Source organism: Thunnus albacares, chromosome 11 (genome assembly GCF_914725855.1).
Source record: "Thunnus albacares chromosome 11, fThuAlb1.1, whole genome shotgun sequence".
Lineage (NCBI taxonomy): Eukaryota > Metazoa > Chordata > Actinopteri > Scombriformes > Scombridae > Thunnus > Thunnus albacares.
The window spans coordinates 17355374-17370988 of NC_058116.1; positions in this window are offsets into that span (position 1 = coordinate 17355374).

Consider the following 15615-nt stretch of genomic DNA (forward strand, 5'->3'; position numbering starts at 1 on the left):
TCGAACGAGGCTCAATAGATTGAGCACAGGCTGTGAAATGCAGACATCTCCATCAACAGTAATGGTTTCTCAGTCTGAAATAAGCCGTTGCTGACATCATGTGGCGTTGAGATTCTTCGACAACAGCCCTAATTGAGGAAGTCAAGCTGTGATAAATCAACACAGGCTGGTTTTGAAGAATGATTTCATTACTTGACGTCTCTGATTCCAGTTATAGGATGAGTCATGATGACAACGTTGTACTGCTGATTGTTACAAACTGAAACATCACAGCAATTTAACACATTCACTTGAATGGGAAAGTGTATGTTGTGGGAACAAAATTCCTTTCACATAGTCGCACTGTGGAGACTCCGCTCCAGTCCGATTCAGGGATAAAAATATTATCCTCACAAAGTAAACTATTGTGTTCATGTCAACTCAGTTTCCAGCAAAATAACTCTCAAATAAAACTCTTTGTCTGTCAGACAGTACAAAGTTAGAGGCTAGCTGGTGAAAATATTGGAGCAACTAAAGATTCAGACCTGAAGAAGCCTGTTGGATCAGAGGCTAAACACGTCTAGTTGCTCTTGAGTCAGCCCTTCTGGATATGACCTGGATGAGTGAGAATCTTCACAGACATAAAGATTTATATATTTCCCTCTGGGGTTTAGACCAAAAACAGCTAAAAGGAAAGTAAATATTGGACTAATATTTGTTTGTCGGCTAGGAACAAGATTCGAAATCAACATTAATGTTGTTCCATGTCTATCATGTGTGATTTTCAGCCTGTTGTGGAGTTCTGACTAATTAATACAGCTTTAAATTTAGGGTTAGGATTAGGATTGGGATTATGCATGTAGTGGTTATTGTTAAGATTAAGGTAAATCTCCAAGGAATAAATATAAGTCAATGTAATGTCCTCCCAAGTGACAAAAACAGCTGTTTGTGTGTGTACATCTGTTTGAGCCACCAGAGAACAGTAAGATAGGACCAGTTCAAAATTACTTGTCTGTTGTTGGATGTAATTTTAGTTCAAGAAGCAAATATGATCCTTTAATGAGAGGCTATACAGCAGGTTTTCCCAATCATTTCCTGTTTAAATTATCTTTGCATATCTTTGACACAAGGCAGGATCATTACGGACGACCAGTACGGCCAACTCATTATTCGTTTCAGTCATGCAAATGTGTAATGAGTGCTCAGTGCTTTAAAAATAATAGCCGTGATGATGTGATATTGACCCTGAAATCCATTTCAGTTCTTGCCTGAGCATGTTTCAGGCTTTATTGACCTTCTAATCATGCAGCTCTCTGGCAGCTACATCAGCTTCAGCACAGCCTTGTCTCTCAGTGTGAACTATTACTTTGCTTTCAGAGGAAGGTTTCTCCATACACCATTACCACATAGGTAATAACCTTTTCAAGAAAGCACTCAGAGCACAGATGGAGTTTGAAGTGGTTTTGGGGACTTGTTGGGGTTTTTTTTTTTTTTTTTTGTCTTTTATAATAAGATAAACTTTCAAGAGGCTTTTTAAACTCCGTGCTGAAGAATGTGAGGACTTTGCATTCTTGGCGGTATAAATAAAGTGTGATGTGTTTCCCCTGTTTCCCATGAGGTCAGTATGCGCGCATCCTGGATATATTTTATCTCAATAAAATCATAATCACCTGAAGTATTCCTCAGCCACCATGTTTTAAAGAGCTTACAGTACAATCTGTATAGTGCACTCTTTAAAGCATGCTCATTCAGCTTAATTCCCCCGAGCCTGAGTAAAGACACCATTAGCTGTCAGTTTTTAAATCCACTTCGACTTTACAAATCACATTTTTAAATGCATAACAGTCTGCTGGCTTGGGGGTAGCCATCAATAATGTATAGTGTAAAACTCCCTAATCATACAGCAAGATGTTTAATAAAAATATGCTCATACATGTTTGATTGTTCCCACTTTTCAAACATATATACAACAACGTTTTAGCTTATCCAATCCTCTTGTTGTGGTTGTTTACAAGATGCCTACAAGGATTAACTGTACAACTTCTCGTGTACTGAATACCCTCTCACAGCAATAGATACATAAAAAATGCAGTAAAACTCAAACATTGCCTGATTCTATAGATTCTGTCTGACATTTGGACATTTTTTGCTACCATGGTATTTTTATTTTAAAGACAACATCAACAGAAATCAAACAAGCCACCCACACTCTTCCTCCTTTTATAGTTTGCCGCACCACATTTTCTCTGACCTGTCAGCATGACTCAAGTGTATTTGAACATGTATTTTTCATCAAACTGTTGAAAAGGTCTTTCTTTGAGACAACTGTGCCCAGAGCTCTTTGTGTTGAGCTCTGACAGGCGGTTTTCAGTAGCCATGAAGAAACCTCAAGACCTCAGCTCTACACCTGGTTCACCCTGCCTGGCAGCACAGATATAAACTGATCCCCAGGCCGTATGCCATCATCATCATCATCATCATCATCGTTATCGTTATCATCATCGCTAGCTCCCCTGACTAACATAGAGCTGTTATTACTCACTCAGATATTTAATCACTTAACCACAGATGGAGAACGACGTGATTGTGTCTGATGCAGAACAATACAGTAAAATCCTGCCATGACGCATCATTGATAATATTAAAAGATATCTTAATGAACACAAATGTTTCAAGATTTTTGCGTATTTTCCTTCTTACACACATAACAAAAACAAATCATCATGATGCCACACATAATTATGATTATTACATTTTCAAAAATCCTTCCCAGCACTCTTGGCTGAGCAAAGATACACTGATGAGAAGCGTTCTCTTCAGACCTGACTGTAGAAATCAGCGTTGACAGTTTGGACCTGCCTGCCAAGTAGCAGTGTCCTGCCTGCCTATGTGGCGCTCTCCAATGCCCCAGCTGTCAGCTACACTCAGTCACTGTACCAGTAATGAACAACCTTTGGCTAAGCCATCCTTTACCGCTACATATGTCCTTCCTGATCATCCTCTAATCACAGCAACATCATTTCTATACTTAAGTCTGTTTGGTATGTATGCATGGATTTTGTCCAAGAATTAATCAAAATGTTGATGGGTGAGAATCAATATTTGTTGGAGATTATAGAAGGTTTTGTTTTATAGGCAACCTGAGCACAGCTCACACAGTAGCGTGAGTTCACACAGTATACTGTCTACATACAGTATAGATGTACAAACGGAAGATATAATCTGATTTGCCAGCTGAGCAAAGTGTCCTGTATTTCAGATCTGATGGTCTACCTTGGGAATTCATGCCTAATGGTGCACCTCCTGGTTCTGTCACAGCACATGAAAGTAAGCCCGAGTGCTGTATGATAAAACTTCTACAGGGTCATGACTTATTGAGCTTCCTCAAATTGCTTCTCACGGTGCTGGAAGCTCTTCCTCCCTCAGGCCTGGCTCCATTATCGCCTTGCTCTGTTTGCAGGTGCTTCACGGTCAGACCACAGACTTCATCCTATGCTGCATCTTAGCTCCAGAGAAAACCCCCAACACTGTGTGCTGGTGATAATCTCCAAACAGGCAAATCAGCAAATCCACAAATGGAAATTTAATTATAATAATAAATAATTATATATATATATAAAAAAGAGGATAAGCATGAAATATTTTTCATAACGTTGAGTTGAATTGTGGCAGTTCCAAGGCTTGGTGAGGTAAGTACATTAAAAACTATAGTAAAAAACTGTCTTAATGACAATTCTGCCTTTGTGAAAGAGAACAATTACTCTCATGTTTGACTTTTCCGATGAAAGTATCATATTTTACAAAAGACAGGAAAGACTGGGTGGGCAAAGATAAGCAGTTGCACTGACAGAGCAGATCTATCATAAAGCACAGGAGATAGAGGGAGACAGAGAAAGACAGGGAGATGGAAAAAAAATAAAGATAACAGATTAGAAATTGAAAGACTTTGAAGCAAATGAGTCAGAAAAGGAGATGACTTATAAAATGCTAATCTGCACGAACGATGTTATCTGAGCACAGAAAAAGAGCGTAAATCAGTGTCAGAATCGTCCACTTCACCTCACAAGCTGCGTGACATTCGCAAATGTCACTAATATAACATAAACGTGTAGTTGCAAGTAGAGCAAATAGATAAACATTTACAGTTATTTACTGCAATGAACGATCAAGGAATTGGATTTTATTAACAAGTGCAACCACTCCGATAACATCTACCTTTCAGGGTGCGTTTGCTCAATCCAGTAGATCTCCCTCTCTTGTTCACAGTGTTATCTCTGCCGTGTCTGTGTGTGTGTGTGTGTGTGTGTGTGTGCGTGTGTGTGTGTGTGTGTGTGTGACACCTTTCTCTCCTGTGCTTATATGCTATAAGGGTCAGCATCACAGGTGCAGCTGCGGCTACGGAGCACTGCAGCAGTTTGTGTGAAATGACAACCCAGCCTAGCAGAGCCACACCTTACAACACAACAGCTGTCACAAAGGATCAGCATCCAGGCCGCCACACTCCAGGAGCCACTTTCTAAAAGACCTCTGCTGCTCTGTTGTCCACGCTGCTTATTCTTACAAATGAAAGGTCAGCTGCATCACATGACCAATAAACTCCCGCCTGTTTGACTGCGTCAGTTTGCATCAACTCAGGTTTGCAAACTGTGCCACAAAGCTGGTTTTTGTGGGTTTTTCAAGGTATGATTTCCAGTGAAAAAAAGAGGTTATTACCCTTTTAGTTTCACGCACCAAAATGAATACCTTTCTATAATAATTACACCAGTCCTCCTTGAACATCTTCTGAAATCTAGCACAACATTTTAATCAGTGATTACAAACATGCCATTTAGCCTTTAAGTAGCTCTTATTAGATGTCATAAATGAGCTACAAACCCCAGCGTGACTAAAGCACCAGTCATCCAATCAAGCATTTGAGATATGATTAGCCTATTCATGGCTATCAGTCATTCCATTTACATTGGAACTGAGCTGCAGAAACCACCCATTTTAAAAACAAAGCCTGGCTATAATATTCTGGATTATCTACGCAGCTGCTCGCGTCGCCACATACGTAAAAGGTTTGATCTCGGAGCTTTGCACCTGGCTAGTGTTAGAGACGCTTTGATCTATTTCTCTGCTTGTTTTCCCCTCTTTGTAACCATTAAACAGCTCCCTGCTTCCTTTGAGAGGAAATTGATTAGTGATTAAAAAGGGAAAGAGGAGGAGAGGTGTCTTTGTGTCCAAACAGACTCTGAGCAGCGTGGGTGGCTTTTACAGTGGGTAGAGTAGCTGTGATTGTGACAGAGCAATTAGACTATACTTTAACAAGCCAGCCAAACTCTGATAATGCAATTTATGTGTCAAAGTGTGCACACGTGTCAGGTTCTTTGGGTAAAAAGTACCTAAACGATCGAATCTCTTTCTATTTTCTTACACTACACAAACTAAATTAAACTAAACTAAACTACACAAGTGTGTTTACATTTGGTAGGGAGAAGAATAGACACAGCCCATTCACTCAGTTCATCTGTATCTGGTTAAACCTCCATTAAGCCTCCTGCTCACTATCATCACCTATACTGCGTGTTAATACATCAGTACAGCTCATTATTTGGTTGTTCTCATTTACATATTGTTCTTGTTCTGTTGTCAGACACTCAATAAGCATTAACTAGTGATTTGATGACAGATCATAGATGCTACTTGTTAATCAGGCAAACAGTAATTCCTGTACTGCTTTACTGAGATGTCAATCAAATCACTAAAGGAAAAGACACATCCGTGCGAGATGAAAATGTGTCAACTTGAGCAAAACATTTAGCTTATCCTGGGTCTGTCTACTTCATAAGTGTGACATCTCTCCCTCTCTGCCTGCTGCTTGCGTGGTTGGTTTGGCTTCCTGATCAGGAGCCAATAGGCAGAGTTGGGGGGGGGGGGGCATCAGGAATATGATGTCCCCTCACATATACATACACCTGATAAATTGGACCTCAGCCTATTTAAGTGGCCTCATTTCTAACATCCTAACCACACTGCATTCATTAGCAACAATACAATAAACAACAATAAATGCCATTTTTACAAGCTTTATTCATGTCACTGACTCTGGGCCAGTTCGTAAAGAACTGGAGTTTGTGGTCAGTTCAGTCAGAGGCAGAGCTGTCATTCAAACACACACACACAGGCTGTCAGTGTGTACATTTCTAGCCAGCTTACAGCTGACATCTGTACAGTTGGTACACTGGCTGTTTTGGGTGAATAAACACAGACTGCACAAAAGGTCCAGTGGTCAAATTGGCATAAATCACATGAGGCAAAAATTTGCTTTGCTTTCATTCTGACTAGAGCTTTATGGACATATTATATTTTATTGTACTATAATAGGCTTGAAAAAATGTGAACAGAAAGTGGTCTGCCTGCCATGCAGCCCCTGGGCAGCAGGCAAACATCATCTTTTTCCAAATGCCGGTTTAGTGTGAACTAAAGGCCAAAATGGAGAGAAGGTGAATTTTAAATTTAGCCAACTTAGCCCACCCAGGACCATCATATACTGGCCAGGTATATGAGTGTGTGGATGTATTCATAAAGTGTGGATATAAAGGTGTTCAGAGTGCTAACAGCCTGGCACGCCACCACTGCATGCAAGAGAGGTGCGAGAGCGTCATTAATCTGAGCCCTGCAGTTGCAGCCGATCTCAGCAGCTGCAGCTGGTGTGCACCATTTTAGTCTGACTCCCTGACTCCAACTCTGACCTCCTCCTCCCCTCTACCACTCGCAGATCTGATCATATCCCTTGACAACACCTCAGGGCTTCACCAGACTGATGGTGCCTTTCCGTACTCTTCTCATCACACATTTACCTGTCAAAGGGACCTGCTTCGGTGCCTGACATGGAGCATCTGTCCTGTCTGTGTCCTTTTCAAAACTGTTAAAGTCAGAGCTGCTGAAGTTTTATTAGCTTGTTCACAACTTATACTGTAAGACATGCACTACTTCATTGTCTTAGAACATTTTTGATGATTTAATAGCTAAATTGTGTGCTTTTAGAAATTAACTTCTTCATTTACATCCTTATTTTCTCCTCCCCTACCATTCTAAGTGCACAGTGGGTCAACCTCTTATATAAGTGCTGTCCCAATTTGAAAAAATGCATCAGTCTAATTTCTGTGTCGCAAATCGAAATAAGTCTGAATAATACAATAAATAATATAATTTTAAAATATTTTTTATGACAAGAAAATGGTCAAATATAAAGATACTGAAATATGGTGCAAAATATTTGCTCTTGGCAGAATAAAGAAATACAATTCAATTTTTAAAAAACACTTGTGAGAGCACCATGAGAATTAAATTGTGTCCCCACCCAACAGCCATGAACATAAAGCTACAGACTAAACATCATACTCACCATTTTCACTTTTTAAATTTCATATATGCAACTGCTACAATATTTTTTTTTGTACAAAATTGTCCCATTGATCTAAACAGGGCTGGAACACACACAGTTCTGCAACTGACAACCACCAAATCAAAGAGTTTAAATCTTCAGTCTCTGCCTGTTGTAATTACTAGTTGCTGGATTCAAACTTAAGTTCATACGCTGCCATCAAAGCCTGTCCCCTTGTTGCCATCCCTCACGTTCATGCCAGTCGTTTTTATTTATGAGACAGAATTCAAATCAATGCGTATGAATCCATGAGATTTTCCACTGCGGTGAACAGTGACCCACAGCCTGTCACGTGTTGCGCACAACTGAGAGCAGACAGGAACACCGCTGTTTCACCAAATGACTGTCCAATACAGCAGATTGATAACAGCACCGAATAGTCCTCCTGTCATTGGCAAGGCATTTATAAATCAGTAGCCAGCACAGTAAGCTTGCCAGGTTAGACCAGTTCAGCATAGACTCCCTCAGCTGACAGCAAGCGAAAGGCTGAGGTCCCTGTTGGAGCGACCCCAGGGCAGAGAGAGAAAGTAGCGCTCTGACACACCCTGCTTTCATCACGCAATGCACATCACAATGTCCCAAAACAGGCAGCCTCTGGGGGCGGGGGGGCTCTTCATTATATGTCAGATACGGGCATTACTTTGTCTGGGTATTTGAAAGATTATTGGAGAGGCAAATTGGTTTCCAAAGGTTTTTGCTAAAAATAGCCCAGTCAGTGTGGTGCCATGCCATGTTAAGTTATTTTTACACAGCAGATGTGAAGCATAGGGAGCGTCATGGCACAAAAAGAATGAAAGTGACATGAAATAGGCTGACGATATTGCCACCTCCTTTAATCTTTGCTAACCCAAGATGATGACACCACACAACAGCGGCTGTGGGGGGACTTGTAAGAAATGTACTTTCTTGTGAGGCTTGATGTTCTATATGCACTTTTAGGATTAATGCCCTCTGACAGCTTAGTGACAGCAGTCACCTCTGCAGCCCTGAAGCAATGGGTATACAGGGGTTAGTGAACTCCAAGAACTCTCAATACAGGCAACACACACACATGAGTGCATGCACCCTTTATCGCACACACACACACACACACACACACACACACACACACAAACAAACTGGAGCAGCGATGGCTATGACAAAGACTCAGAAAGTGTATGACAGGCTGTCTCCATTACACAGTGTATTTCTGCTGGTCATCTGCTGATGGATGAAAGCCTTGAAAACTACAGGTGACATTTAGAAAATTGTTCTTTTCATGATGAAAATGTAATAACAGGATATGTCAGCTGCACGGATTTCTAAGGTAGACGGGGTTGAAATCAAGCTTGTTTACGCAGTAGAATATGAGAACTTCATGGTGAATAAAATAAAATCTGTGTCTTTCTCTGTCCATCTATTCAACTGGTTTTCAGTGGTCTTCAATCTTCCCCTCTCTACCTCTTTCCATCTCTGCGCCACTCTCTCCAGGGTCCTCAGTGTCCCTCTGCTTGCTTTCAGGCTGCATTTTGGTGACAGCAATGTCAAAACACATCAGCTGTATCCAGAGAAGAGCTTTTTTTTTTTTTTAGTGCCACCAGGCTCTACCACCAGGCTTTGTAAATGCAAATGAAAAATCTCTCACAAGGGCTACAGACACCCCCCCCCCCCCCCCCCCCAAAAAACCACAACATTAAAGCTGCTCCCACATCCTGCAAAATAAATGCATTGTTTTTGTCATCAGTGCCTGACAGACTGCTCTAGGCTGAAAGGAACATAAATTGAACTCTAATAATACCCATAAATGTGATAATGTGTTTACTGAAGAATGATGGGACTGTAGATAGCAATGTACATAGCAACAAGACCCCTGGAGACAAGACCAGGGAGAGATGTGAGTGATAGCGGGACTGCCATAGAAAACAGGTACAGTGATTAACTTTGCCATTAACAAACAGAACATTTTTTCCTGGTGAGCTGACTTATTTTGTCTCATCAGACAATAATAGAGGCTCAACCCTCTGTTGGCCTTTGCAAAAAATGGGAAGCAAAGACTATCTGAAATCAGTTTCATTGTGGCTGAATAGAAATGCTCAGCTCAGGTCAGAGATGAGACAAGTGCACGCTGCTTTTGAGTGACTCAGTACTGGTGAGCTTCATAATCCCCACTTGATTTTGTGGCATCTAATTTTCTAAATACTCCTGCTCTGATGGAGAGCTATAAGAAGAGCAAAAGGACAACTGCAGCTTTAAAACAAGTAAATGACATCATGAGGGTGAATATAGAAATTGCCAGTTGCATGTTGTTCTATAAAAAGCACAGGGTTTAACTGTAAAAACAGAATCTGCATTACAGTGTTTGGAGGATGCAGACTCCCAAGTCCCATAAGCAACAAATCAACTCGCCACTTACAGCGTACATGATCATCAAACAGTAATTTTCCAATTAATGAAAAACACAAAAAGAATCACAAACATCTTCTACTCAAGGCCATCAACTGCACTGTTGGTTCAGTCTCACTGCTCTTATCAGCGCTGTTTCCAGACGCAGCAGGCAGCTGTTTTCAGCAAAACAAGCTCTGATATACCCTGTACACTACCAGCACCAAACAGCAGACACACAAAGCCGGCGGTGGAGCATTCAGCAGCTATAGAGCCAGATATTTCCCCTCAGGAGTTGGTGAGGACCACACCAGATGAGAGCTAAAAGGGGAGTGAATACCGGACTTTCATCAGATGGCTAGATCACAACTCCAAATGAATGCTAATGTTGCTCTGTGGGATGTGTAATTAGTGAATTTTTCGCTGATATCTTTGTCATAATGACTTTATACTGTGATAGTATGTCAATGTTGTGTTGACAAGCTGTTCCACTGCCTCATGCAGCCAAAAAAAAATCAAATAATACTGCTTTGATCAAAGAGATGGCTGAGCAGTTATATAAATCATTTTTGTAACTTTTTTGGAGGGCGCTGATATAAGACATCATCCTGGCAATGGAGGTGACGGATTTAAAACAGGCTCATGCGGGTCCTTTTGGAGAGCAGTTACAAAGAACCTATTTGTCCGTTCATTTGTTGATGTGTTTATTAGCAGATACTGTCTTTGTTTTTGTATTTGTTTACCAGACAGACAGTTAACATTTTAGATAGAGTTGTTAAAAAGTATATAAAGAAACATACAAATGCTAAAATGGAAATGGAAGTTTGGTGTGTTAATACAAAAAAGTTGTCTATTTTATTTGTTTTGTAAAAAAATATTATTATTTTATAGCATTTTTAAGGGTTTACAATGTAGATCTTATTGAGAGCACAACATCTGAGAATGACATAAAAATATGTAAAACAGGAATTAAAAAAAATGAAATTAAACATTTTAAAACCAATGAATTATTTAAGTTAAAACATGTAAAGAGAAAAGGACAAATACAGTGTAACAGTTATGGATTTCAGCTTTGCAGAGGCTATTTCAGACACTATACAGGCAAACACACACATGCAAATCAATTCTAAACTCACTGTTTTTTCAGATTTGTGATTTTCTCTATCCGTAACTGGACCAACTTGATTGTAGCTTTGACCAGCATTGTTTCCCTACTCTGATGACAGCTGCGTTCTGAATATCAAATCTACCTGAAAATGTGTCATCAAACCTAAAAAACAAAGTCTCTGTCCATGTATTGTCTGAGCAAAGTCCAGAATGACATGTTGTATAGATGTTCCCATGTCTGAACGAAGATGCCATAAATAGCTGTGAGCGCAGTATACTGTTTTTTCCTAGAAGGATGTTGCGGTGACATGCGGCATGGTTTGACAACTGTCACGTAACATTAGCCTTTGAATGCAGGTTCTGATTACTGGCAGGTCGGACAGATTTGACAGAAGGCAACTGACACTTTGAGATTCATGTTTGAGTAGCCAGGATGCTGGAATGGGATCTGAGAGCTGGACAATAAATATTCAGCTGTGGCCTCTCAAACCTTGATTTTGTCTGGTCACAGCACCACATGCAGGAACAAGAAATTGCTGTTCTCTCTCTTTGAGTTCTTTATAACTGAATGAATGTCTCCAGCTCCTGACCTTTACTACCATGTTCAGGTCTAGAGATAATAGGCATCAAATTCTTCAAAGCTTTTTATCATGGAAATGAGTATAGTGCACCTTCGAGTAGGCCTGCAGATGTAACAAGTGACTCTAACAAGGAGCAGCTGCCACTCAAACAATAACACCATAATCAGTGGTAACAAAAGAAATTTCATTTCGGTACCACTGATCAAGTCATCCATTATAAAGGGTTTATAAGCATCAATCAATGGCTTTATTAATGGTATTATTAATAAATCATGCTTACATAATTTATAAGCACATGAGACAAGTGAGTTAAACAAAACAAACAACAGAATGAGAGCTTAATAACAATTCTTACCGTTTCTCCTCTATTGTACTATTCTAACAGTTTTTACCATACACTTTATAAAGTGTATGGCAAAAATACTCAAAATAATTAAAAATATTTCTGTGATATATGTAATATTCATCATGATAGAATGTTAAACAAGTGCACAATAAAATAAACATATATAATATATAAATAAACTGCTTGCTGAGGGATTTCATAAGAAGGATGAGAAGAAGTTTTAAAAATGACCACCAAACAGCACAGCTTCCATCTGCCAAGAGGAAAGAAAAAAAACAACTTCCTATTTCTAATTATTGGTGGAATTAATACAAAATAGTTGTCGAGAAGTAGTTTCTTTCTGTTGTACTGTGGGGTGCACATTTTCAATCTCGTCCCAGGAGGGCAACCAAGATGGTGTCTGAGTAACATCACCGTTTCACAACTTTCTTTGAATTAGTTCAAAAGGTGCATTAAAGTAATTTGACTTCAAACTGCTCCAAGGTAAGCATCAGACTCTCTCTCAGTATAACATTTACATTTCAGTTTGCACATTTGAGGATATTTTAACGTTAGCTAACTGCTAGTTAATATTTGAAAAGCAACGTTAGCTTACTCGTTGTGAAGGTGGACTGCAACTGTACAGTTCACAGTCACTGTAAATGCCAGGAAGTCTTTGGAGGCCAAGTTTGACAATGCAGAACCTGAACTTCCTCATAGAAGCCCGGAGCCTTGCCCTGCCAAGAGGGCTAAACCCAGCGCTAATACTCCTGAAACCCCGTCTGCCATGCTAACTGTAATGTTACGAGTTGAAAGACTGCAAGAATACTCTACGGAGCCTGCAGTCAGTAACTGTCAGAGATAATAGGGCAGCAATTAAGAACCTCGGAGTCAGTAGACTGTATGAGTAGGCAGATGGAAGCTGTGACTGAAAAAGTTGATACCCTCAAAGGAAGTCACTTAAATAAATTCTCCTCCCATCCTTCTGGCATAGCTGTCAAAAAGCAATGAATGTAATTGTATTTTGTTGTGAGCTTGTTTTACACTTTGTGCTGATGAATATTATTTAATCACAGAAATAGTGGGTTTATTTTAGCACATGGCGAGGTTGTGTAGTTTTTTTATTTTGAAATTGAAACTGCTGGTGGCAAAGCAGGTGTTTCTGATGCAACATTTTCACAGGTAGAATACACATAGCCTGTTAGCATAGCATGTTATTGCAAGGAAAATTAACAGTTTTGAAGTGTTTCTGAAAGACAAGAGCCAAAGAGCTTCATATCTTATGTTTTCTGTCTTCATGATGAAATAACGGCGTTTCTCTGGAGAATGCATTTACAAGACGATACATACTGGTCTCTTGGTGAAAGGTCTGTAGATATCTGTTTTTATCTTCGGCACCACAGTGAAGTTGACATCCCAGCCAGCTTTTCCACATTTTTGAGATGCGTGATCATCTGTAACAACTTTGAAATCACATCAGCCCTTTAAATAAGAGTCAATTGAAATCTAAACAGGGGAGGTTGAATGTTGATGTTGTGTTTTAGTTACATGCCAACTGAAAAGGCAAAATCAGGGCTTCACTAATAGCACTACATACATATATCCCCAGTTTATGTAAATAATAAGAATAATTAACTGGAAGGAAAGTAACTTAATCTCAAGATAACTCAGTTTTCAGGTCAGTTTGCCTGCTGTCCAACTTGTGTCAACTGTAGGTGAAACAATGTCTTCAATCAAAGTAAATGAATATGTTATGAGGCATTATATTGTTACTCTAAACTGGCAGTTTATACCATCTGATAAAATGAGAGTCTACACTTTTTCCTTGCAAGCTCATGAATCTCTGACATATACAAAAAATCTTGTGGTGTATTATTACCTTTATTCACATCAGTAATCACAAGCAACTTTAGAGTGAGGTGAGGGCTTTTATCTGTGCTCAGTGATTGAGAAGTGTCATTACAGAGGCATTAGGCATCTATTATCCAAACGATTAAACATTTTCATGCTGCTAAATATTAAACTACAGAAGGTAGAAGACAATATTTAACAAGAAGTCCTCTGTTGTTGATGGGCTCCATTCAAATCTACACTAAGCAAAATTTAATAACCCTACTGTGTCTAATCAAAAAATACCTCGAGGTTTATTGATTTCCATAAATTTGGAATCCCATTTTAAGATTAAATACCAAAAGTTAGCTCCTTAAATACATCTTGACCAAGTGAAGTCAAGTAAGAGTGATATGGCTGAAGGGGAGACAGTGAAAAACAACTCTGCAATGTTCTTTTAATTAAATGCCTGTCTGAAGCCTGACAGGGCAGACTTGTGGTATCAGAGCCTCTGAGAAACGGCACAAAAGGACCGCTCCATGTGTGAAGTCAACAGGATTGCACCAGCCTAAATGAGAGTCGGCTGAGAGATGGCTTCAGCCCAACTGTTTCCTGGAGATAAGGGCGAACTGAGCATTTGGGATGGAGCAAATTAAATAAGTCAGGCAAACAGAGAATGACAGTTTAACATGATATCTAATTAACAATCAGGGATTGCCAGATGCAGACACATTCAGAAGCGTCCAATTTGGCTGAAATGAAGCACTGAGGGACTGTAAAAATTCCCTGCATTGTTTGTAGCTTTTTTTTTATCGCAGGAAAACACATCACTGTTATTTCTTGAAACCTAAAAGTTTTGGAGGTCATATTAGTTGACATCAGTAAGTGCATATATTCAACTGCAGGTCTTAAAGTGCAAACATAAGATGTTAAAGGTACATATCAAAATCAATGCACAAATAATAATTCCATAATAAAATATTACAATATTTACATTAACAACTCTGGCTCTACATTCTGTAGCTAAAATCTACCCCACACACACCTTAAGTAACTGATTTATTAATGTTAAAGTAAGTATTCCTTATGTCCTTCATTAGATATATATGCTGCCAGGACAAGAACATCCTCTAAGTGCCTTATTCAATATGCAGCTTGTGCCTAGATTATAATTTTAACATGAAAATGTATGACCTAACTCATTATTACTGATACAGTTTTATCACAGAATAATAATGACCTTTCACTATGTGGTGAGAAATTGCTTAGCAGGTTGGAATAATTATGAAAACAAACCTCAGCAAAGAGAGAGAGTGAGTGCTCTACAAACGACATGAGATCTGTTCGTCACATTCCCGGAGCAGCTTAAGGCATCAATTTAATGAAATATCAAAGGTGTCAGTGAATTAAAGTGGTGGAAGGTTTTAAATTGAGCCACCCCACCTGGGCTTCAGAGAAGAGGTTATTATTTTTTTCTTGCCTTGGCTCAGAGTTTCTATCAGGGTTTGGCCATTTGGTTCAAACTCTGCATACTCATTACAGATTGGGAGCAGGTGCTTTCAGCTAACTGAATATCTAAATGCTGTGTCAGTCACCACATCTGGGAGGACAATGAGTCTGTCTGACTCGTTGAGGGTCTCATGGGTCTCAGGGAGGCTTTGAAATAAAGTAGTCAATATATGTCAGAGAGACAAGCCCTGAGCAAAAAGAGAAAAACCTCCCTTTGAATAAATTCAAAAAGTGTCAATGGTATAGAAGGAATAAAATGAACGAAAAATTAAATTTAAACTTTTCCTTTACTTTCACATAACTGGACTGTGATGTGGAAATTAATTTCCAGGGTGCTGTTATGATACCTGCACAGCACTAGATATAAGTGACATTTCAATTAAAAATCATTGTTGACTGCCTGTTTTACTGATGCATCCAAGATAAGCCACTCACACAATGACACCTCCGATACAATGTTTTAAGCCATGTTATAGAAGTTTTGACAGCACAGT